Consider the following 23707-nt stretch of genomic DNA (forward strand, 5'->3'; position numbering starts at 1 on the left):
TTAAATGTGTGATTGACCCAATATGGGAGTTTTTATGTTTTAATATTAATACAATAATTGTTGCTATTGTTAGAGATGTACGACTATCTTACATAACACTGTAAACTACTAGCAAAATGCTGCTCTTATTTGCTTGTAGTTTTTTCTTATTTAGTTCACCTATGGAATTTCTGTAAAAGACTATTTTTTACTGTTTGAGGAAGCACATTTTTGACAAATCTTTCAAACCATCTCAAGAGGCTTACCTGCTGCCATTGGTATCAGAAAATGGCAGTTTGACTTATCCTTATAAAGCTTCTGATGACATGTAATTTAAATAACTTGCCAGACTTGCTGAGTGGGTTTGTCTCAAAGGCATTAAGACTGACCAGTTGGTGATCTATTATGGTGTTACAGAATTGATACTGAAATTATTTTAGCAGTTGGTATATACAGAACACAAAATCTTCAATAGAGAAGAGAATAAATGAAAACAAAATTGCACTTTCTATTCTGGTGCTAAAAAAATATTTTCTTCCTGTTTTCCCCAGTACCTGACCTTTTTTCAGTGACAATTCATGACAATTCAGCGGGGTAGTTCAGCATATATTTCCAATTCAGACCTTCATGACTTCATAGATTTTGTGGGATGATCAAGAAGTTAAGCACTGATGGTAGCTATTACATCCTTAAAAAATACTTGCACAGTTTGGAATAGCAAAAGCTTTCATGTCTGACAAATGTTGCTTGTAATGAAAATATGTACATACTCCTAATTACAGAGACAATGAGATATTGCTAAAATTACCAGAGTTGCACGATACTGAAGGAAAAAGGCATGATTGTCAGTCACCAAAAGAAATAGGTATGTGTTCCAAAAAACCTTATCAACTCTAGCTTCTTATCTTTTAAAAATTCTTTTCTGGGCCTCAAAAAATACTTCCTTTCTATAATGGGGTATTATCATTTCTCTTCCAATCCTTGATGTACAAGAGAATTGACTAATTTTCTATTAGTCTGACTGCTGTTTTCTGCATGAACTCTTTTGACTATAACCTATTTTATAGCTAATTCTTTGGTTTAATTCCATATTTTTTGGCATAAATGACAAGGGGATGTTAGCTAAATAGCCTTCCAAGCTCCTCACCCTGTTAAGGTGCAAAGGAAGTTAAACACTCAGAGAATGCAGATATGATACAGATGAGCTTTCACACACCAGGGTTTTTTTGATACTGTGTTTTGGAATTTCTCAGAATTCTTTTCCACAACTTGCTTTTCAAGGTTTCATTGCTCTATTTGTAGTGAGAAGTAGATATCTGTTCCCTGTCTAGGGAATGGTAGATGCAAACATCCCTTATTGTACCTCAGTGTCATCATTCTCTGAATGTAACATGCAGAAAAGATGGTCAATTCTAACAATAAAGTTTCAGAATAGAAGGAAGATAACAGCTCATGTGACTAGAGTCACAAAGTATGAAGTACTTAAAACGTACTAAAAATGTGGACCAGAGCAAATTTCTGAGCGATAGTTCAGAGGTTGGTACTTTTTTCATGCCTGTTCTGAAGTGTTTCTGACCTTAGCTTGCCTTGCCTTTCTTACTTTTGAAAATTAATTAGAGATTTTTTGAAAATTCCCTGTATAAGAGCTAGATTTTTTTAGTTCAGTGAGATACCTATGCATTGTACTAAGGTAGACTTAAAGGAATACAAGAATATGCAAAATTAAGTGGATGTTGCACATTCTTTAACTCCTTCCCATTCTAGAATGCAAAGATGGAAGATGAATGGGATCATCTTCATCTGCCTAGATGCTGGTGAATCAAATTAAGAGTAAAAAGAAGACTTCAATTTGTTGTTGGTAGTTCCAAATTACAATCCTCACAAACCTAGGGCCAGGGCGGCACAGAATGGATTAAGACTTCCTAGAACCACACACATCCCTTTGGTATGCTTAAAAAGAGCAATTTCTGTTTCCATTTACTGAGTTTTGGCCTAAACTAGCACTACATTTACAGCTAAAAATGCAATTTCTCTATTAAATGCAAGTAGAATAACCAGAAATATATTTAGAAGTACTGCAGAGTGGTGTTGATTCACAAAAGTGAATCTTAAACTGCATATGAACTTTTCACTCCATGAAAAAGAAAGTGAAAAGAGAAAACATAAGAAGTTCTCTTGGAGAAGAAGAAAGAATAACTCGACTATCTGTCAAAATGCAATTGCTATATAGTATGACTCTTCATAACCCAACTGCATTGCTTCTTCTTTGTGTTTCCTTTAAAAACACGGTTATACAGTTACTGCGTAAATGCACTGAGAGACATCAGGTTTTTTGCATTGTAAAAATCCAATGGACAAAAATGTACTGGGAAATTGATTAAATCATGCAGGTGACAACAAATTCAGCAATTCTTTAAAATTTCATATTTATATAATAATCCACGAGCACAGGCAATTTGAATCCTTACCAAATCATTCAGCAGGGTCTAGATTGTGAAGATATTTTTAATATAGACTGTATGCTTTTCAGCATTAATTTTTCGCTCTGACAAAAGGACCAAGTAAAAGAAGGTTCTCCCAAGAACAAAAATAGGCTGGCTGTAGCAAAGAAATTGGCAAAATGATGAAACACATACATGCCAGATGGCTGTGTTTCCATGTTCCAGTAGAAGGGTGTTATAAATCCATTCTTGAATGCAGTTCTTTGCATAAAAGACACCATAAATAGAATGTATGAGAAAACCATAGTCGACCATGAGTATCAGTTTTAGGAGTCGCAGTACATTAAAAGAAATTACTGACTACATTATAATTATTTAAAAGGCTTAACACGTTTGTACAGTAACAAATTAAGCAGAGGTTGCACAAAAAGCTATCTAACAAAGAAACAGTACAATTTTGCATTTGAATTCTCGTTCCTTTCTCGAGATGTTAGGTGTCTTGTTCAATCAGAGCAGACTTATCTCTTGAGAGAACCTAGTGAGCAGAACAAAATTTGCCTTTTTAAACAGTGGCTAATTGTCCTGTTTTGCACAGCAAATTACACAGAAATCCAGAAAAGAGTTCAACTAACCAAGGATATTAAAACCTACATCTCAGACCTGTATTTCCTACCAAGGTTGTTCAGCCATGTATGCAGGAGTTTCCTGGCCTAAACAAGAGCATGCAATTTCTGTAACACAGTAGACAAAGCACTTTGCCAATGACCCGAATTTTCAGTTCATTTCAGACGAGAGTCATGAAAAACTAAATTTGAAAAAGGGCAGTTCGGAAATTTATGGTTTGGGCTCCTTCTGGCCAAACCCCTCCTTCTCTCTCTTAGTTTATCAGACATTGAGGATCACCTCAGAGTTATTAATTCAAAATGAGAGTTTCTCCATTATGAACTAATGCTAATACAGACATTCTGAAGTGTTGTTTTGAGTGTAGAAGTTTAACTTCTGTGTTAAAGTCCACTTAGATTGCATAATATGAATCTGACTATGAATACTTTACTCAAGTTTGTGAAAATTCATGTTCTACTGCTAAGCAATATTCTTCCAACAGTATGTTAAAAAACTAGAGTTTGAAATGACAGGCCTTTCCAAAATGCAGGAAGACTTAAATTCGTTACAGACTTACAATTTCGTACGGTTAAAGAAATTAAAAAGGAAAGAAGGCTTAGAGTTGCATGTTCCCAAAAGTTAATTTATATTTTTTCTATGTAATCCCTACAAAGTGAATCAGGAAAATGTTGCTCTTTAAAAGACAACTACGAATTATATAATAGAATACCAAAACTGGTAAAATTTACTACTCTTACTGAAGATACTTTTACTGAAATAAAATTTCTTACAGGAATTTGGATAAGGGGAAGGTAAAGGCAGAAATACAATTTTCTAATAACTGGAAAAGATTAGACAGAAGTAGGATTTTCAGCAAAATCTGTGAAAAAAAAAGTTAAAAATAGAGTAGTGATAATAGAAATTATTCGGAGATACTTTGAAATTTATTATATCACAGATCACAGAAAGAGTGGCCTTCAAAAATAAGACCACTTTCTGGAAATAATAATTTAGAATAGAAGTAAATTGTCATTTAATTTTTCTATGTTGTATCAGAAATGCATTGAAAATTGAAAAGTAAAATATTTTGAACATAAAAAGCTGAGTAAATATATGAGAAGTGAAAGATATTGGCAGCAAAATGTCTTAAAAAATGAGGACGTATACATAAAAGAAAAATAACTAGTTATGGTATGCACATCTTTGTGCAGGAATCTTTGCAGAGTTAACTCAAGATATGAGAATGGTATTTCAGGGTATGTCTCCTCAGGACATCACTGCCATACAGATACAGTTGATAAGCTACATGTGATCTAAGTCACCTATGCATGCTGTCAAACAACTTAGCACTCCATTTCACTTCACTCTGCAGTTCATCGACTGTTCACACTGCTTGTATGTCAGCTTGCTCCTGGGCTCTCTTTTGAACTGTCACAGCTAATTTTCTCTCAGGGACACTTCAGGTGGGGATAATTTACTCCAAAGTAAGCCTATAGGCAGTATGAATAAGACTGCAACAGGTCTGTCTGCACATCTGCACCACATCTGGCCTGCTCTATGCTCTGCACATAAACTGGTAGTTTCTCAAAAAAAGTAAGTAAAACTAAAGGTGTAGTGGTTCAGTATTCAACCAGAACATGCCACCAGTGCAGATACGCTTGTTAATGGAATGTTGAAAATTTTTTCAGTTCAGAACATAAAAGCTGTCAGTGACATACATATAATATTGTATAACATTTTATTAAAATGTATCTCAAGGTTATTTACAAAGGAAGCTACTATCTTCCAAATACTAACACTACCATGAGAAAACCCTATTGAATGCATGATGAGTTTTTCATTCTCTAACTTCTTTACCTATTCACAGAATAGGGAGCCAGAGGACATGGGCTGAACAATCTGAACACATAGTTCATTCATTGAATGAATTTCTTAAAAAATTCAGAGCATGTTTAATGTCCATGGTCTTCTGGAAATAAATGTATGTGACAATATATTAAAGACAGCATGATAGGAATACCATTTCTGTGATATGAGTACTTATCTATTAAATTATATCTTTTATTATTGGTTTATATTTACAGTTAGCTAACACATAAAAAATTTGTTATCAATGTCCTCACTCGAGTAGATATACATGAACCAAAACCTCATTTTTATAATACAGGTTGTATTTTTCATAAGAATAAGATAATATCAGTCTCAACACCACTATATATGCCTATAGCCAAAGAATTAATGTTACTTTCATTTTTTCTAAAATTGTTCATATGAAAATGACACAACCTGAAAGTAGTTACATAACTAAGAAACTGCAAAATATACTTGAAATAAACTGAATACTTACCATATTATTTATCTCCTTTCCCAATTTATAGGAAAACTTTACAATACTTACATAGTAAAAACAGATGAGGGGAGACATACAAATCAATAAGTATTTCTGCTTATGGGACCAAAATGTATTCTACTATGGCAAGTTTCTCTGTTTCCTTCGAGGAGAGGAAAAAAAACAACCAACCGGAAAAAAAACCAAAACACAAACCACAAAAAAACCAAAACAAAACTTAAAAAACCCCAAAACAAACCAAAAAACCCACACCCAACCAAATAGGAAATAATAGTGAGAAACCAAAAAGCAAAAATTCTTTAAAAATGAAGTTTCAGTCTTTATGGCTTTGACACTATGCTGGCTTTCCCCCAACATTTCTGTAGAACAGCGTGCAAAGGCAAAATGTTCTGCACGGCTTCTAGGACACACACTTTCCTTTGCCAAGTACGCACCCTCATACAGCCAACACATGGTCAGTGCTTAAAGTTTACTCTAAGAAAATCCACTCACTAAACTAAAGGGAAATCAGTGCTCACATCTTGAGGATTTGACTCAAATGTACCTCAACTTAAATCATTGGCTCAGCAAATTCACACATTTCCATTATGTTTAGAACAGTAAACCACTCCCTCCAGCAGTGCCTGAAAGAGACATTTCTCCTCCCTTTCTTCCTTCCCTTTGAAATCAGTTTCTCTCACCATAAGAAACATGCTGGAATATTGTGAACTGCAAAGAATTATTAAGATAAGTTAGTGAAAGAGGTGGAAATAGAAATCAGGAACTCTAGGCCTTATTCATGTGCCTTGAGGCTAAAAGAGAATTATATATTATGAGTTTTCCTATATCAGACACCCACTATTATACATTACACAAAAAAATGCCTCTAAGAAATTTTTATGGTAATCTTTTTTCTTTGATTGGCAATGCCAAGATATCGGCATCTTTTAAAAAATGGAATAAGAAACTTCTGTATATTCCATGCATCTTAATGTTTTGATCTATATAAAGAATTCACTAAGTTTATTATACCATCTACTTGATTTAAAGGGGGAGGAATTAATGAAATGACAAAATCTAGCGAGGCATGTCTCAAAAACTTACTGACTAAATTACTTGTTCTGTCACTGTAATGATAACATTTGAAAAAGTCTTTACCGAGATAAGAGAACTGATTTTTCATCACAGCAATCTCTCTGTGGGGAAAGCAAATTATTTGCTATAATCTATATTCCAAATATTTTTTCACAACTAGAAAAATAAAGTACATCTACAAAAGAATCCTTTAAAAAGAGGAGAAGGTAACAGGAAAGATAGTAATTCCAAAAGCAGTAGCTGCTTCTGGTCATTCAGGCTCAGCATAAAATTAATCCTTAGGAGACTTTTGTAGTGCCCTGAGAAGTTTAGAGCACATTATATATAACACTTATGCAGCCACAGTTTGGAGGTTTCTTCTTCCTTTGACATTATTAGAGTCATTTGTAAGGCCTTTGGTCTTATGATAGGTAAGTAGGGAGTTTTCTACTGCCATCTGTTGATGAATTAGGAATAGATTTGAAGTTCACAGAACAAGCTTGCTCCCACCATCCTTCGGTGAGCAAGAGGAGGCTTGGAAAAAAGTCAGTCTGCATTAGCTTTCCCTGGGAAGCCCTTCAGGACTCACTAGAATAACATGCAAACTCCCAATGGCAAGGAAAGAAAGAAAAGCCTCTCTTTTGTGGTTTGGGCTCTGCTCAAAGGTCATGTGATTGATCCTCTCCTGCCACCAAACATTTTGCAAGGAAATGGTACAGATGTGATTGTGGAAAGCCACCTTTACAGTAAAAGAGCAATGTGTTAAATTGGCAGAAGGAAGCAGCAGAAAACCTAATTATGGCTGTTAAAGTCCACTTTTACAAGTCCTGAATACTTCAAAAGGTAGCCCAAAAGTGCAATGGACCAAAATACTGTTTTAAATATGCGCGGTTACTACATTGCAAAAAGACAAAGAGAACATATATATTAAGACTCAATATTTAAAGGCCAGTGATTCTACTTGGTTAAGTTGATTGTTGTTTGGTAAACAGGTTTTGTAAGCACACTGACTGAATATGCCTAAATTTGTATTCATTACCAATTCTGGACAGAAATATAGTAAAAGTAGTACTGAAGTTTATGGGTGCAGAGAGTATTTTTATAGACATATATCCTTAATAAATGATCTTTGCAGAGAATTACAGAAATACTTTCTTCAGTATTCACTGTAACTTGACTTAACATTCATCAGTATTCCTACATTTCTAGGAAGGATGTAGTTAATCGTCGATTTCTTTATCTTTTCTAGGAAAAAAAAAGGAGGAACACTTTATGTACACCTTTTTGAAATTGTAAAGTTAACTGAGAGTAATAGAAACCTGGCCTAAGTACCAGTTTAGTAGATGAGAGGTAGTAGAAAAAATTGATATCTAGCTTCAACTGCTCATTAATAGAATGAAGTAAATTGGTTATTCTTGAGGGAAGTTTATTAGTTTCTGTTCTGCTCTCTGCTTCACTGCTGATGTGACACATATCTCCAGACTTTTTGGCTGGGAACCGATTACTTAGAAAACTCATGGGGTGGTAAGTGTTCTTATAAACAACTGGCTAATTTGCTCTTGGGAAACTTTTTGTGCCCAGTTGTCAAAGCTTTGCAAGGCTTATATAAAATGAGGTTCAATCAGTGAAAGAAAAAATTAATCTGAAATTAAAATTTAAGTTCTCCTGAAACTCAAATACTTCACATAAAACACGAAGGACTAGCAATTTTGAATCTGAATGATCACTCATTGCGTGTTGAAACCTGAATACTGATGCCTTTATAAACTGCTTAGACCACATGAAGACTTGATCAATAAGGCACCATCAAGACACCTAGTCACCTGAGAGTAACTCAGCTCATCAGGATAACACAACCTGCTGACACCAAGCTACAACTAGCATCAGGGAACTGAAGAAGTTATACAACAAGGAATATTGGCTTATTTAACATATTTTACTGTGAGCAGAGAGACCAAGCTTTCCTGGAAACTGTGCTGTCCTTTTTTGCCCTCATTTCCCTTTTTTTCATGTTGCTGTACTTGATTATCTTCCTTCCTTCAGTTTGCTACTGCTGGCAGTGCCAGGCTGGGCATAGAGCCTAAGTTAACACATTCATTGGATTGTACTCTGTTCTGTGCCTCACCTGTAATGCCAGCACATTTCTCTAGTGAGAGACACACACACTCATTGGGAAACACTGAACTAAAAGGCTAAAGTGCAACTTCTGTTTTACAGCACATAAACCAGTAGCTGATGCATTCTTCTGGAGTTTTCCCAACATAAATTATTGGATTCTTTCATGTAATGTTTTTATATTTGTTATCTTAGTTCAGTACTTGCACCTGAGTGAACACTGCATTTTAAGAGGCCCAGAGAAGGCCTAACCTAAAATGTTTTTTAGGCCTTTTAAATGGAGGTTGAAATCAGTCATCCTTGCAAAGGCCTAGTAGAACTCCAAGAAATTTCTTTCAGACAGCCTGATAAAAAGATTAAAAGTAAAAGCTTTTGATTTTGAAATTCAAATACAAATCCTATAGCAAAATTTGACTATTGAATTTCCTTGACCTTTTTTTCTCCATGATGATTTTTCCTCCTGAATTTGCCTGACGGATCTTACTACAATAGAAGCACCATTTTCTCAGACTGCCTGTATGTGTCTAAGAACTACAGCAGTGAACAGCCCAAATTCAATTCATATTTCATGCTTTCCTTTATTGTGTGTGAGAGGCACAGTCTTGCAATGTTTTCCTTATTTCCTCTTCCACTACCTCCACAACACAGTAACCTTCACACTGAATGGGAATAGCTGGATACAGCTTCCTGCATGGCTTCTCAATTGCTGGCAATTTAGTTGGCCAGATGGGGTTTCTATGGAGAAATGTGAAGGTTAAATGTGCCCCTGCAGAGCTCTTGGCTCCTGCTGACTCAGCAAGTGAAGGACACAATCAAATAGTACAACTTCCACCTCTTTTCTCACCTTCTTTATAGCCCCTTCTATTTTTCTTCCTTCCACTCATCCAGGACTGTGTCTGAACTATTATTTCAGGTCTATTTCAGGTGACGTGCTTTTTTTCCCCAATTAGGATCTGCAGTAGCTTGCAATTAAGGGAGTCTTTACCAGTCTCACTCTAAGTTCCTACAGGGAAAATGTGAAGTCTCAGAGACTACAGAGAGGCACGAAGCTTTAGCAGACACATGGAACAGCAGCTGTGTGTAGATAATATGAAATGGTAGCACAGAGCTCTTCAGCCAGGAATGGAGGATAGTAGAGTGTCTGCATATTGTTTCTGTGTGAGTATCAGAGTGAGGCATCAGTTGGTTTCTGCTCTTGCTGTTACTAGGAAAGCATTAAGAGCAGGAGCAGCAGCTGAGATATATTTTTTTTTTTTCCTGGAGAAGCCTTAAAATAGACTGAGTGCAGATATTGAGGGAAATAAGATTTAAGCCCCATTATAAGTGGAAATGTCTTCAAATGGCATAATTTTGACAATATGCTGGGGTACCAGTCCATTTAAAAGTCATGGGAACATATTCATTAACCACATTAAAGTAAAGTCCCATAATACAAGCTTGCATTTACAACCGATTGACTTCAAAACGCCTTAAATTGACACACAGATATTTTCGTAAAGGAGAGACAACTCTGGGAAACAAAACACTGAAGAAGGCCAGACAGTCAAACTGAAGACCTTACCAAGAACAGGCTACAAGCAAGTGAGATTTTGAGCACAATATACTTGAACCTCAAATATGAGAGTCTGGCTTCCTGACAACCTTCTTTAAAATGGAAATCTGTCCTTTGTTTCAGAAAGGTATTTTCTAAATATTTCTATATTTCATCTTTTTTTTCATAAATATATCTCAAGTCCAAAAAAAAAAAAGAGGAACAAGATGGGAATATTTTTGTCTCTCTCCAGTTTGTAACTAGATTTAATGAAGGACCACTAACAGAAATCTTACTTTTGTAATTATAAGGCAAGAGATGAATATTTAGCAGCTTTCTTTTCCCTCTAGGAAGAGCAAAATATTGTTTTTTTTAAATAGTGTTTCATGACTGATTAGTCCTCACTCTGGCCCAGAGTCCATTTTTTTTGAATCCACAAGTCAGATGTGACAGCAGCTTTGAATGGTGGTTTTGATGAGAGTGCTCGTGTGGTGAGAGAGCACTATTATATGGGCTGTTCTCAGTCTCAGACCTTAAATTTCCAGCATGACTGAAGATCAGTAATGATGTTTGCATTCTTCCACAATCATTTAGTTGACATCTAATCCTTCTTGCTTCTTAAAACCAAAACTATTTTCTAAAAAACTATTTCTGCTTTTAAATTAAATATAGCAGGGGAAAACCTAAGAAGCAGCCTAGATTATTTACTCCAAGTCTTTCTACTGATGAATTTGAAACAATTGACCACATTCTGTATATAGTTGATAAATAATTCTGATGTCCTATTGAAAACTCTTGTGGTTTATGAAATTTTACATGTCAGCAGCTATTTGTCAAGTATTTTCTTGCTATTATCATATACACATATACCTATATATTTATTTATTTATATTATACTATTTTTAAAAAATATATACATACAAGTATATGTATATATGCAATCTAGGAATCTCTGAAAGAGGGTCTAGGTAAATCAGTTTGTCTGGTATGACTTTCTTCCATATCCCTCAAGTGGAAGTTGAGGGAAATAGAAGCTCACTTCCATTCTGAAGTTTACTGCCCTGTGTTGTTAAGGGGCTTTCTTCCTACCTGACATATACAGCACAGTGGACATGAGGCTTGCTGTGAGTTGAAAGGGTGGAAGTGTAAATGAGTTTTACTAGAGGAAAAAGAGGGACAGAAAACTTCCTTAATTCTGTAGCCTAATAGGCCACTTAATTGACAATATGACTTTAAATAAGTTTTCTGAACTGCTAATATGTTTTATGTTACACATTCCTGTGAGAAAAGCAGAGATATCCCTGCATGAAGGGAACTTAGGTCTTTTCTTTCACAGATAGGATCACAGAACAATATTTAGTTATTTTTATATCTATGTTGCCTCTCTGGACCCAACCCTTTCTAATTCTTGTCATAGAATACATTTCATATCTGAATCTTCTTTCTTTCAAGTCCTTCCACTAAATTACATTCCATCTGTGAAGCCCATAAAGCCTTAATCATGCCTTCTAACAAATGTTATCACACTTACATAGCAAAAGATGCCCAGAGAGAATCATAGAACATTTGGGAACTTCTACCATCTGTGCATCTTCAAGTTATGCTTATTCAAGGGTTCTTCCCCACACCCCAGTTCCTTCTTCTCCAAAGCACTGTATACCTAAGCATATTTCCTTTTGTAGAGACAGGGATCTTTACTGTCCTCTGTCTGCAATGAAAATTATGAAATGCCACATAATTATATTAAACAATATCCTTAGGGTCAAAAAATTAAATGTCATTTCATAGTTAGAAAATGATGAAATGAAGCTATAGGTGGGATCTACCTGGTAGTTTCAGACAGTTGTACCTGTGAAGTCTGACATACTCTTTCATTAAAGACTTTCATATTTTTTCCCCTCAAGGTCCCTACTTTCTTCATTGTACAGAATTGAACTTCCCTGAAACTAAATCAAGGCAGAAAACAGTGTTTCATAGTGTTAGAATGTTTTATTTTAAAGCTGGAAACTAACACTCACTTCCAGCATTGAGTTTCCCCATGATATTGTCACAGAACAAAATATTTTGACTGTGATTTCATCTATTTTTGAGTTCTTACCTGAAATCATAAGACTGTTTTGCAGTGAGCGTCTCCAGACACACTTTATGTCAGTGAGAGTTTTGGTTTGCACATGTAAAAGCCATGTAATTCTAAGCACTCCTCAAAAATGTAGATCTTAAACACTCAAATTAGATATCCTAAATCTGTGGATATTTTTGACCTGCATCTCTGTAGTACCTTCCCATTTTCAATACTGGACTCATGATAACCTATGGTATAATACAATTCTTCACAAATTAAATTAAGTTTTTAAATTTTTTAGATAATTCAGTGATATATATCATAAAAAGTTCCATTTATAGTTCTGTGTCCAGGATGCTGTTTGAACAGTGTGCAGTAAGTAATGCCTTGAGACTAATACTGAACATGAAAAAAATTTAAAATCAAATAAGTTTCTTATTAAATCCAATCTTACACATTTATTCTGTATAATTGTCATGGGCGAGTGGAAGGCTTAGACAAAATTACTAATAGCAAAGCCTTGCCAGTGAGTCTTGAGGTGCAGAAAGTACCTTGCTTCCTAAACTCCTTCTCCGAGAAGGGCTCAGGTGCAGCTGAATCCTATCTTAGCCTCGGACTATGTTAATGGTTTAAATTTAAAGGAATTATAGAGGTATGATTCAATCACCTTGTCCTGCAGGTTTTAATGATGCCAAAACAGATATACTTATATGAATGAATTGTTTATTACGACAAATTAACAAACAGGTGAACAGATGAAAGATCTTAATCAGAATTATTTACTACACAGTGTAAAAGCTAAAAAATCTACTAGTAGAATATTATACAACAAAGTAATATAGTGCACTGTAACAAAGACATTATATTAAAGCAATTGTATTGCAGCTAGTAAAAGAAACAATAATTAGAGATTGATGCAACTCACCATACGAGACAGCAGGTAGATCTCTCTCTCTCAACCCCTGGGGAGTAACCATGACGTCTCCCTGCTTCACGGGAGAACCTCCACACTTCAAGGAAGTACGTGGAAGAACCTGCCATATGGAAATTGGACTGGGCTTTCAGAGTTATGAAGTGATGGACTGGTAGTCACAGATTTACAAGCCCACAGGCTAGCTTATCTGTCAAGTCCTCCTTTAAAAGCAGGGTGTGTATTCAAAGTTTGGTGGACCAGGATGGTTTTAGCAAGATTTAACACCAAGACAACACTCTGGCACCAGCAGTTGATAACTTGATTGGATTTTAGATCTTATCAGGGTGGGCCTATCCTGCCACAATAATTAAATAAAAATATTTATTAATGTATTAAAAATTATTTATGTACTTTAATTTCTTCAATTGAATTTTATTTATTTTTATTTGATTTCAAATTGAAATTCAGTGGAGAAGGAATACGTGAACATGTAATTAGATTGCAATCACTGAATTAAGGGTCTGCTGACAGTATTATTCTGATATTTTCTAGCTTCTGAGTGTTATATTGTGCATAGTTTTCATATTTGGCAATATAAACAGTGTTCTTGATATTAGTTTGGAGGGGTTTATATTAATTTTTTTTGCTAGATCATTTCCCAGCTAAAACCCAAACAAACAAACTGAAACACAAGAGAAGTTTAATCATATGCTGCATTAGTAATACTTACATGGCTGGTCATCTGGACCGTATCCTTTTGATCTTCTGAATAAGCCGCCGTGATTTGAACAACAACTAAATATATAAAATGTTATGACCATTTAGAAAGAGCATGAGTGGGATAATTTTATAGTAAATCTCACGGTTATTTTTTTACTTCATTGATACCTAGAACACTCAATAACCCTTCTTTATCCTCTTCTCTCTCTTCAGATCTAACTTTCATCCCTCTGTGTTCAAACATGGCAGCATCCTGCTCCGCATTGTTATGTCCCAAAAGAGAGGTCACATAATGCTGGAGTATTGTAGTTTCTGGGCAAAAAGCTGAAATTATCAAAAAGTATTAGTTAGCAACATGTTGGGCTACACCTAATGGGAATAAAATATTTGGGGAATTTATTCTCTAAAAATGTAAACTCCTTACCACACTTATTTAAATGCAGTATTTTAATGTGTTGCTATTTGAACAAACTTGGGTGGATGGATTTCAATCATAAGACAAAAACTCCCGGAAGTTAGCCTCTTAAAAGCTCAAGTTCATAATGAAATGTATAAAAGTGCTGAAAATATTTAAATAAGGTTGTCTATAAATTTGATCATGAGTATCATTATCAGATATCACTGAATCAGCCTGACTTTTTTCAAAAATTTAAATATAGTTTCAGACCTGGAAAGAAGTTATATGCTAAAGTTCAGTAAACTAATAAGCAATCAAAAAAAGGGATATATTATTTGAAGTGTCATGAAGTCATAATAGGTATCATTCTTACTTATAACTTTCAGAGGAGTAATAATACCAAGTTAAGTCAATAACTTCTTCCAAGAATGACACATAAGATGAAACTAAAAAAGTTTTCTTCTCATTACTTTGTGTTCATGAACTTTTTGGAACTGAGGTAAATTAAATATATCCTCTTTCAATTACACTATAAGTCATGTAGTCTCCCATGAGGAAAAAAAATAGAATTTTAGTACAAAAATGCCAACATGTTTTTAAAAGAAAAACAAAAGTTAATAAATAAAAGCCTAATAACTTGGTTAAGAAGTAGCTTCACCCAGTTGTCTTGATGCATAGTTTTAAAATTAAAATTGGAATGCCATCATCTTTCTGAATCTGTTCTTTCTCATTTCTCCCTTAAAAATTTTCATTGTATTTTTTCACAAAATTAAAAATCTTCACCTATTCTATTTCCAGTCTTCTTGTTCTAATCTATCTCTCTAAACTTCTCTAAAGTGTTTGATAGAAGAATCTTCATGGAATGATTTATTCTAGTATATGGAATTTTTTTGCTCATCAAGGACTTTATATATTTTTATATATACGTATATACACTATCTGTATATTCAGCTTGATACCATCTGGCAACTGGTAGTGTCTCTCATAATCTCGATTGACCTTTGACATTCAGGATAACTCTGTTCTTGTGAAAACCCATGTATGTTTTCAGTTTCTTCCACCTGTTTTCTACCTGTGCATTATTCAAGTCTGAAAGTTCTAAGTTTCTTTTGGTCAGATATAGCTTCTTTTGTTCTGCAATGATCTATTTATCTTCACTTTCATTCCCCTTCTTTTCATATAAAGCATTCAGATATGTAAATTATGAATTTGCAGATAATAATGTAGACGACATGTAGCCAATATGTAGATAAGACAGACACACAGACTTGCAGTGGTAAATAGTGCAGAATATGTAAATAGTGTATCCCCTTGTACTCTTTAATGAAGTGTCAAATGTAAACCTTCAGGTCTTATCCAAAAATTGCTAAGAAAGCAATGGCTTCACTTTTGCAGAATGTGCTATAAAGAAGCAAAAACAATCAGTAAAATTCTAATTATTTACCTGGAAATACCCAAATAAATTATATGTTGTTTCAGGTTTCAACAAGGATTGCAATACTGAAATGAGGAAAATGATCAACGAAAGCAAAGTTACAGAAGAAGAACACATCTTAAATGAAATTAATTCAAACACTAGAAAATATTCAAAGCAAGAGTCTACATAATTTTCACTGCAGAATCTTGAAGAAATTAATATGTATATCTAAAGAGTCTAGAACAAGGATTTTTAGCAAGTATGTCAGGATGATCATTTATGGAAAAAAGCAAATGGCCTGCCTACATTTGAAAAGGGAAGCAGAAGAGAGGAAATAAATAGATGTTTCGATATGCCTTTTAGATGATAGCATGTAAAATTTCAAAATTAATTTTGAAGCGAAGAATGAGTAATAGCACAGAATCACAGAATCATTTAGATTGGAAAAGACCTCTGAGATCATAAAGTCCAACCTTTGACTGATCGCCACCTTGTCAACTAGACCATGGCACTAAATGTCACATCCGGTTGTTTCTTGAACACCTCCAGGGATGGTGACTCCACTACCTTTCTGGCCAGCCCATTCCAATTTTTAACAACCCCTTCTGTGAAGAAATTCCTTCTGATGTTCAACCTGAACGTCCCCTGGTGCAGCTTGAGTCTATATGCTCTTGTCCTGTCACTAATTACCTGGAAGAAGAGACTGACCCCCACCTTGCTACAACCTCCTTTCATGTAGTTGTAGAGAGCAATAAGGTCACCTCTGAGCCTCCTTTTCTCCAGGCTAAACAACCTCAGCTTCCTCAGCTGTTCCTCATGTGACTTACTCTCTAGACCCTTCACCAGCTTCGTTGCCCTTCTCTGGACTCGCTCCAGCACCTCAAGGCTTTCTTGTACTGAGGAGCCCAGAACTGGACACAGGACTCAATATGCAGCCTCACCAGTGCCAAATACAGGGGAACTATTCTTCATACAAGCACAGAAGTACAGAGTACACAAAAGTACAAAGCAAACCTAAAAAAATCTATACAAATATTTCCAAGAGTAGATAATACCTTTTATCAACCGATCTTTCTTTAATAATTTATCTTCTAAGCAGGGAAAAAAATTATCTCACCTATCTGGATTTCAAAACAGTTTTTGACGGTATCTGATATGAAAAGAATTATTTAAGACTGAGAAGATAAAGAATTGACTAACCAGGAGAGGACAACAGACTGTGTTAGGTGTTTGCAGTGTCAGATGGAAGCTGCTAAGGGGTTCTTCATGGGCTGCCTTGCCATATATCTTTCTGATATTTAAATTAAAGCCTAGATCACAAAACCTTGGAGCATGCTGCTGAAATTTGTTGGTAAAGCAAGTCTGAGAATCATGAAATGATAAAAATATACAGGAAGAATCAGATGACCTTGATGACTTCTATAACAGAAATGAGATTAAACTTAATTGTACAAAAGAGCAATGTAACTAGATTTTCAGCTATAAACTGTGAGTTCATCAGCTGGAAATGACAAAGAAAAAAAAAAGATGCAGCCAATCTACTAGAGAAGGACTATCAGCCAGCAAAACAGGATGTAAGTATGAAAAATGCTAATATGGAGTATTAAAAAAGGTATTTCTGGGTTAAAGAAAGGGATGTTTAACACTATCACATGAGGTAGAACAATTCCTGTCCTCCATATTAACCAAAGATTCACTGAAAAAGTCATTAAAAATGGAGTAGAGGTGAAAGGGAAGTTTGTCAGTATGATGTCAGGAATGCAGAATTTAACTCATGAAAAGAAATTGAAAAATCTTCTAATTCTGCAAAAAAACCCTAAAATTAGAGAAATGCCCTTAGTAAATATATGTATGGGTAAAAAGAGCCTGCAGATGTTTATAATGTATTGAACTTTGAGATTAGTATCAACATAAGAATTGTACAGATGTATAAACAGATATATTTGAGAGATATGCGTTTTATGCAACATGAGTGCTTGCACTAGTGGAGGATAGGACTCAGCACTGAAGAATGCCAGCTTATTCTGAGTCATTAACATGATCTCTGAGGTCAGGCAAAATAACATTTACACCCAGTGGTTTAATGGAATTTATTTTGATTCAAATACACATCATTTTTTTCTTCACTCATCTGCTTAAGATCTACATGAATGCTTTAAACATCATTCACTCACTAGGTGCCTAATGCAAAGCTTATTTAGTCAAAGTGCTTCCATTGACTTCTGTATGCTTTGGAATAGGTTCTATATCGTAACCCATCAACCAGCTGCTGCAGGGTTTGCAGTTTTATCACAATATTAGACTGCTTTTCTCTTTTCCCCATGATCTTAAGAGGGAAAGAAAGAGGTATACTTTGGTTTGCCCTGTCTGTTCTTTAATGTGCTTAGATTGCAGTTATTTCCTGCTGAGCCCTGGATGAGGTTTAGTTTGTTGAAGAGCAACTTTTTAATCATCTCACAGAATGAATGAACTGGAAGATATGTCAGGCTTCTATCAGAAGATGAAAAATGTGGAAACTTATCAGTACCTCTCTTCCTCTAGATATATTGTAGGTCATAAAACCCCCTTCTGTACAGTACTTATTACTCTTATAAAGGAAGCTAAAAATGTAATTATGGAAGGACGATCACCAAGAAACTTTGCAAAACAGCTAAAGTAGACATAAAACTATGGCTCTCTGTGCATGGCAAAAAGTGCAAGTGAGGCAGCAGGTGAACAAATGATTTCAAAACCCAGGAAGGGTGGCTACAAATCCTTTACTCTTATTTTGGAGAAATAAGGTAGCAGTGCAAAACATTTCAGAAGCAAAGCTGATCAGTACCAGCATACAGATCAGTGTTTTACAGCCTAAAATATATTTGGTTACTCCTATTGGTGATTAAAGGATCCTGTTTTAGGGTGATATAACCAGGGTCTTCTCCAGCCTCTAATTCTCATTTTGGCTAAATGCCAGAGCTCTTTACTAGACCTGTGCAATACAGGAATGGATATATATGTTTATGTTTTAATCTAGTTCAGGGAAATGTGCAAGGGACTCCATCTCTTCACACTTTCTTTTGCTCACCAACAGTAGATGGTAGCAGGTGAACAGCCCTTACTTTTTTTCAGTGAATAGTCATGCCCTTGATAAAGTCAAACAATGGATTAAGGAAAAACATTGTCTGCTTCTGCACTGTACAGCTAAATAAGGCTTACAGCAATACAGTCTCTAAGGATTCTAATGTTTCACTTTTCATATGAAAAGAAATGGCAAGTTTTAACATTATAAAATACCTAGTAAAGCACTTTTAATCATTGCAGAACAAACCCAAATAGCCTGTCCAATAAGCAACCAACAGCTTGGTCCCATTCTAAATGATTTTGCCACCATATTTATTTCCCTAATTTAGAATAACTGTGTATTTATATGACTCTTATTTCAGCCAGAGAGTAGTAATTGTTTTTGATAAAGTAGACAGAAACATTAAAGGTCCCAAATAAGCAAGTATTTATATGTGTAGATTTATAAATTTCATTTTAGGTATAGTCAGTAACATATATTGGCATTAACTTACACAAAGGCATAGAGCATCACAGAATTCAATTATCCATAACAGTGTTTGAATTACGATATCAAAGGTTCTTATTCAGAACTCAGCAGAGTTGCCATCTTGCTGGGATATTTTCTCTTCTGCTCAACAGGCAGCTGATACAGTAGATTCATGAAGATATGTCCGATCTTTTATGCTCTCCTGAATTATATTAAAAATAAATTAAAGTTGCACAGGATGAACTAGGAATATTGAACAAAAGATTTTATGATCTGGTGATTTTAATTGAAAAATTAAGAAAACTTTAATTCAGAGAAAAAATATTTGTAGCATCCTAAAATAAATAAATAAATAAAAAAAAGCACAGAACTGAAAAATTATGTTAGGTTGAGAAGTCTTCAAGAGTGTGTAGAGGCAAAATGGCTTTACGAAGTCTGTGTACTCAGTTCAGTGTATAAAGGATATCTGACAGAAATAAGTTGGAGCTTGAGCTTGAAAACACTGTATTTCAATATATCAGTAACAGTTTAGTATATTTTACTGCTATCCATCAAATTTCATGACACAAGACACTTCTTTGTATACGTAGTTCTCTGGAACACAAACTTGTTTTAAACTCTCTTCAGAATGAGCTTCTTTGACTTTCCACCAGTCCACCAAATAAAGCAGAAATGATTGCCACGTATTCAAAGACAAATCATGAGGTGAATCCATGAGGTGAATATATATTTAAAAAGTACAGAAGTGCAAAACTGTGATCTGACTGACATAATCTGGAAAGAGACATTTGTTAGTGGCTTGCCTAGGTGACTGAGCAACCCTTTTATCTCATAGGGATAATTTACAAGGCACTTTTAAGACCTTCAGTGGGCTCGCTACTGATATCCCCCTTGGAAACATTATATAAAAAAACCCCATCCTACATTATTTCCCAAAGTAACTGGTATTCTCTGCTAGTGAATCCATACGCATATCAACTGTACCCATTTAATATTTTCAGTGACAATGAACACATTTTTCTTTCTTTGTCGGTGCTACCTGGTTCTCATACATTTCATTTAAATTAAATTCAGCTTTAATTATCTCCCCTGAATATCTCGTTTTATCTCTTTATGTAAAATACATACTAATTATTCATAATTTCTCTATATTTTTATAGGGATTCATGCAAACTCACTCTGATTTTTTCTAAGTTTCCTTTGCATTTAGAGAAACTGAACAATATTTTATTTAAAAATAAATCTATAAAATAATGGGGCTGGGTACAGCACTCGTTTATACCCCTGCAAATCCAGGAAAGTCAGTAGTTGCATATGAAGCATAAATCTAGCAAAAATCTGCCTCCCCTCATAAAAATTCATATGCTTTTTTTAAAGACCTTTCATTAATTTTTCCTTCTGATTTTAAGCATATTCTGTCTGTCATTTCTGCATGATTTTGAATAGTTAGATTTATTTGTCAACATCTGGGGAAAAAAAACCAGTCTGTAAAAGACCTTTCATAACAAATTCTATAGAATAATATCAGGAACAAATGAAAGAAAGAGAAAACCTCAAAGTTATTAATTGTGATTTGTAAGAAATATATATACACTGCAAAAATCTTAGTAAACAGAATCACTACCCCTTTGGCTAAATATTAATTAGCATAATTCTTTATAAATGTGAGAAATCAGAAATGCTGATGGAATCATGCCTATGCAAGAATCTTTCATTTTGAACAGACCTCAGATACGACTTTAAGAATAAGCAATTATAATCATGTGAGATTTAACCAGTGTTATCCAACACAGATTAATTCTGCTCTGTCAGTAACTTCTATGGTGTATTATCTAGCTCGAAATTCTGAAAGAGAGTAAAAGAGAGGATTTAAGCAAAGTAACTGGTTTCATGCTTAGCTAGCATTCAGTTAAATAAGCACAGATGTGGGTTTTATCTGCTTAAAAGTGAATCTGTGGTTTCCTTATTTAAACTCTTAAGTTTTAACGTCCATCAGAAAGGCTGTTGCTGCAATGAATAATTTAATCACTGCTGCCTATTACATGCTACTACACAGCAAGCATATTTGCAAAGCTGTGAAAGACACTGGCCAAGTGTCAGTACTCCCTGTAACTCAGCCGACCTCCCAGTATATTCACTGCAAGGAACTACGGCAGCTCTGAGGCGGACAGGGGGCGGTTGTGGTAGGGAAGGGAGTGAAGAGGTCACAAAAGAATTGTACCAGATCAGCAAGACACTTAAGAGAGATGAGAGGTCACCGCGGGCTCCGTGCTGCTGTGGTGTCATTTCAGCTGTTTGTCCCTTGGTGGAGTTCTTGAGTTAGTTTCTCCTTTCCGTCATGTGGCTTTAACTGCTGCATGTGGGGGTTCTGCCCTTGTTTTTACCCTGCTTTCGAATTTGCTGTCATGTTTACTCTATTTAACCTTTTCCACGTATTATTATGAATACGTTACTTTCAAGACAACCCGATTTTTTTTCCTTCTGGAACCTCTTTTTCGTTTGTGTGCGTGCAAATAGTAATAAGTAATGTGCATTTGTTAACGTATAGAGCGGCATGGATACGCAACCAGTCTGTCTGTTTTTAACCAGGGATCCCAGAAATAATTTTCCAGTGAGAGCCACCGACATTCCTAAACTGCGAAAACGAAATTATCGTGGGCTGAAAGCGCCAAGTGTGGACGCGAGTTCGGCTGCCGACGACAAAAGCCGGGCTCAGCCAAGACATGCAGATAAACCAGCCATTAATTACATCTGCATATTTTAGCGATGACCCCTGTCTTTTCAATCAACAACTACAACAACGACAACAAAGCCCCGCTGCAGAGTATCGCGAGCTTGGGGGGATGTAAAGAGCCGGGGAAGCTCCCAGACTGCTTTAGGATTTCCCCACGTACAGCCGGCTGCGATTGTCAGCAAGACGGATTCCTTCCCACACGCAAGATGCCACTTCGGTGGCCTTATCAGATGTTCCCTTTAAGGACACAAGCTCCTATTTCCCCTCTGTATATCACCAGCATCTCGGGCTATTTTATTTATTACAGACGATTACATTTGTGATCCCTCTTCCCACTTGATCTCACCCGCTCAGGAGGACAAATGCCGTGTCGCGTCTGAGCGCGTGTGGGCGTCTGTGTGCATCGGGGAGGGGGGCAGCCAGGAAGAGGGGGGGAGTCACACTGCGCAACAGATTTGCCCGAAAGGGACAAACCTCCTCCTCCTGAAACAGCTGGGCTTGTTCCTACAGACACCCGGGAAGCTGTGGCTGCACGGGCCGCGGGACCGGGAGTCTACGGTGCCGGGGAGGCGGAGAGCGGAGGCGGGGGTGATTTCGCTCTCTCCCCGCACGAACGAGCGGGCTGCGGGGGGGTGCGGGGTACACACAGCCAGCACGGCCCCGTCCTCCCCCCGGCAGCCGGGGCACGTGGACCGGGAGCAGCGCGGCCATCCACCATGCAGCGCACGTCGGGCCCATTTCCCACGCCGGCCGCCTGCCCTGGGGGAGGAGGGGAGGAGGCGAGGGAGGAAGGGGGAATGATAGAAAAAAGGGGGGGCCGTTACCTCTGCTCCGAAAGAGGAACCAATCCACTGTGAAGGACGCAGCACTCCCGAGCAGGAAAGGCATTGCACATTCAGAGAGAGATTGCATGTGAAGACACTACAAAAAAGAAAGAAAGGGAGGGGGGGCTGGGGGTGCAGACCGCGTGTGAAAGGCATAGTGTGTGTAAGAGAGGCCAGCGAGGGTAGGAAGGGAAGGGGGAGCGATTGCACATGGCAAGAGAAAGAAATCACTCATTCGCTTGAAAGAGGCTCTCGCAGAACAGGCCGTAGTAAAAGTAGACACGGGAGACAACGGGGAAGGAGACGCAAGCAAGAGGCGAGCGTCCATACCGTGCAACAGCCCGGAATCCGATTAAAGTTTATGGCGGGGAGGTTAAAAACGCTCTCATCCCGCCCCTCCCCTGACGAATACATTAAGTTTCCTGGCTGTGTTTAAAAACACAAAGGGAAGGGAACAGCGGGAGCTGCGGCTCGCAATTGTATTGCCAGTGCAGGGAGCCAATGTAATGCAGTATGCTGGTATTTCTACGTACTGGCATGCCTGGATCTTACTCTGAGAGCAAAATTTCCTCCTCTCGGAGCTCCAGAACAGCGAGGGGGAATTTTGATAAATTCAAGTTGCTTGGCAAATATAATAGGGATTTGGTATTAATCCTACTTAACCCGCTGCGAAGACGCTGCGTTCCCGAGCCCCCCTCCTCCGTCCGGGACTGCGGCGGTGAGCACTGAGCCTGCGCCGAGCTGGGCTTTCTCGCTGATGCTGCAGATAGAAAGCCGAGTGTCTCCAGCATCGGCGGGGGAGGGTTTTCTTGTTCTGGCGGGGTAGGGATAGCGGCCGGGGCCGGTGCCAGGGCCGGAGGAGACGCCGGAGGAGTAGCTCTGCAGCCCTCCGGAGAAGCGAGCAGTCCCTCCTTCCCTATCGCCGACTCCATGCTGCGCGGCTCTGCCCCTCTGTACCTCTGGACTCCCCAAGGAAAGAGGTGGCAACCTTCCCTGCCTCCTACAGTCACTCACTGCCCCAAATGACAAAGACACGCTG

The 23707-nt window shown here is 36.8% G+C and overlaps 1 long non-coding RNA gene across 1 annotated transcript; it reads right to left on the reverse strand.

Annotated features, from left to right (window-relative positions):
* Positions 1–18764: 18764 nt before the first annotated feature.
* Positions 18765–23055, reverse strand: LOC116786332. The gene is made up of 3 exons (XR_004356883.1): positions 22669–23055; positions 20837–20955; positions 18765–19312 (listed from the first exon to the last, which is right to left on the reverse strand). It is a non-coding gene; the product is annotated as an uncharacterized LOC116786332 (long non-coding RNA).
* Between the last annotated feature and the right edge of the window lie 652 nt (positions 23056–23707).

The sequence above is a fragment of the Chiroxiphia lanceolata genome, chromosome 4 (genome assembly GCF_009829145.1).
Source record: "Chiroxiphia lanceolata isolate bChiLan1 chromosome 4, bChiLan1.pri, whole genome shotgun sequence".
NCBI lineage: Eukaryota > Metazoa > Chordata > Aves > Passeriformes > Pipridae > Chiroxiphia > Chiroxiphia lanceolata.